The 2,704-nt window shown below is 46.3% G+C and overlaps 1 protein-coding gene across 21 annotated transcripts in view; it reads left to right on the top strand.

Annotated features, from left to right (window-relative positions):
* The window catches only part of ttc1 (tetratricopeptide repeat domain 1), a 13,078-nt gene extending 11,146 nt beyond the window's left edge, over nt 1-1,932 (top strand). For 15 of the 21 annotated variants that reach the window (XM_050041166.1, XM_050041167.1, XM_050041155.1 and 12 more), the window contains 4 exons: nt 32-1,355; nt 1,450-1,562; nt 1,659-1,695; nt 1,784-1,932. The gene's annotated coding sequence lies outside the window, so the exon portion shown is untranslated. The remainder of the gene's footprint in view (nt 1-31; nt 1,356-1,449; nt 1,563-1,658; nt 1,696-1,783) is intronic. The other 6 variants (XM_050041168.1, XM_050041149.1, XM_050041163.1 and 3 more) reach the window with 4 other exon arrangements.
* The last annotated feature ends 772 nt before the right edge of the window (nt 1,933-2,704 follow it).

Here is a 2,704-nt window from a genome sequence, read left to right as displayed (position 1 = left end):
GAGGCGTTCAGGTATAGAACAAGATGTTCAGGTGTAGAGTAAAGCGTTCAGGTGTAGAAGGAGGCGTTCAGGTATAGAACAAGATGTTCAGGTGTAGAGTAAGTCGTTCAGGTGTGGAAGGAGGCGTTCAGGTATAGAACAAGATGTTCAGGTGTAGAGTAAAGCGTTCAGGTGTAGAAGGAGGCATTCAGGTATAGAACAAGATGTTCAGATGTAGAGTAAAGCGTTCAGGTGTAGAAGGAGGCATTCAGGTATAGAACAAGATGTTCAGATGTAGAGTAAAGCGTTCAGGTGTAGAACAAGATGTTCAGGTGTAAAGCGTTCAGGTGTAGAACGAGATGTTCAGGTGTAGAACGAGGCGTTAAGGTGTAGAACGAGATGTTCAGGTGTAGAAAGAGGCGTTAAGGTGTAGAACGAGGTGTTTAGGTGTACAACGGGGCGTTCAGGTGTAGAACGAGGCGTTCAGGTGTAGAACGGGGCGTTCAGGTGTACAACAAGATGTTCAGGTGTAGAACGAGGCGTTCAATGAGGCATTCAGGTGTAGAGTGAGGTGTTCAGGTGTAGAACGAGGCGTTCAGGTGTACAACGGGGCGTTCAGGTGTAGAACGAGGCGTTCAGGTGTAGAACGAGGCGTTCAGGTGTACAACGGGGCGTTCAGGTGTACAACAAGATGTTCAGGTGTAGAACGAGGCGTTCAATGAGGCATTCAGGTGTAGAGTGAGGTGTTCAGGTGTAGAATGAGATGTTCAGGTGTAGAGTGAGGTGTTCAGGTATAGAGGGGCATTCAGGTGTAGAAAGAGGCATTCAGGTGTAGAACGAGATGTTCAGGTGTAGAGTGAGGCGTTCAGGTATAGAGGGGCGTTCAGGTGTAGAAAGAAGCGTTCAGGTGTAGAACAAGATGTTCAGGTGTACAACGGGGCGTTCGGGTGTAGAACGAGATGTTAAGATGTAGAGTGAGGCATTCAGGTGTAGCGTGAACTGTTCACGTGTAGAACGAAATGTTCAGGTTTAGAACGAGGCTTTCAGATGTAGAAAGAGGTGTTCAGGTGTACAACCAACGAGATGTTCAGGTGTAGAAGGAGGCATTCAGGTATAGAGTGAGGCGTTCAGGTGTAGAATGAGATGTTAAGGTGTAGAGTGATGCATTCAGGTGTAGAAAGAGGCGTTCATGTGTAGAAAGAGGCGTTCAGGTGTAGAACGAGATGTTCAGGTGTACTGTGAGGCGTTCAGGTGTAGAATGAAGCGTTCAGATGTCGACTGTGAGTCTTTTAATCAGATGTTTGTTGTGTTTCAGAGTCGACGGCAGCAGAGTTTAACTCTGAAGGAAAAAGGAAACAGTCAGTTTAAAGCTGGAGGTGAGTGACATCATCATCATTATCATCATCGCTTTGTTCAGTGAATAAACCAGTACAAACCTGTACAAACCAGCATAATCTCTTGTGCCTGTAGAGTGGCGGGAGGCGGAGCGCAGCTACACGGAGGCATTGGTTTTATGTCCAGTTTGTTTCAGCAAAGAGAGATCGGTGCTGTTTTCCAACAGAGCTGCTGCAAGGCTGCATCTGGTAACTAGCAAGATGCTAACAGCATGCTAACAACATGCTAACTGACAGGCTATCAACACTGTGGCTAACAACATGCTAACTGTCTATTCCTGTCAGGATCTGAAGGATCAGGCGATCTCAGACTGCACCTCAGGTGAGTGATGACATCATTCTTTACTTGTACAGTAGCAGAGGATCTCTGATTGGTGTCTGAGCTGATTGGCTGTCTGTGGTTCCCGCAGCAATAAAGCTGAATCCAGAATATGTGCGGGCGTTGCTGAGGAGGGCAGAGCTTTACGAGCAGACAGAGAAGCTGGACGAGGCTCTGGAGGACTACAAGAAGGTCCTGGACCTGGACCCAACCCAGACCAGTGCCAGACAGGCCTGCATGGTGAGTTCACTGATCGCTGGGATAAACCAGACAGACTCTCTGACAGACAGACTCTCTCTGACAGACAGACTCTCTGACAGGCAGACTCTCTCTGACAGACAGGCTCTCTGACAGACAGGCTCTCTCTGACAGACAGGCTCTCTGACAGACAGGCTCTCTCTGACAGACAGACTCTCTGACAGACAGACAGACTCTCTGACAGACAGACTGTCTGACAAACAGGCTTTCTCTGACAGACAGGCTTTCTCTGACAGACAGGCTCTCTCTGACAGACAGACTCTCTGACAGATAGACTCTCTCTGACAGACAGACTCTCTGACAGATAGACTCTCTCTGACAGACAGACTATCTCTGACAGACAGACAGACTCTCTGACAGACAGACTCTCTGACAGACAGACAGGCTCTCTGACAGACAGACAGACTCTCTGTCAATAAGCTTTATTGGCATGACTGTAGATTAACAATATTGCCAAAGGCATTAAAAATTTACAAATAAAGGACAATAATAAAAGTAAGTCAGAAAACTATATAAAAAAAAAGATTAAATATATGATATATAATACAAAATATAATACAAAATACACCAATCTACAATACAATACACCAATATGGAGTAATGACGTGCTTCTTCACCTGACGTGCTGACGTATTGCGGTAAGCGAGTTGTGTCATTTCCGGTGTTTCTGTGACAGCGTCTCTGTACTGCTCTGGTGAATTCTGCTAGCCTGTTTTCTCACTTCAGTTGGTTTAACGTCTACTTCAAGTCTTAA

The sequence above is a fragment of the Epinephelus moara genome, chromosome 3 (assembly GCF_006386435.1).
Source record: "Epinephelus moara isolate mb chromosome 3, YSFRI_EMoa_1.0, whole genome shotgun sequence".
Lineage (NCBI taxonomy): Eukaryota > Metazoa > Chordata > Actinopteri > Perciformes > Serranidae > Epinephelus > Epinephelus moara.
This window is presented reverse-complemented; position numbering and strand designations above follow the sequence as displayed.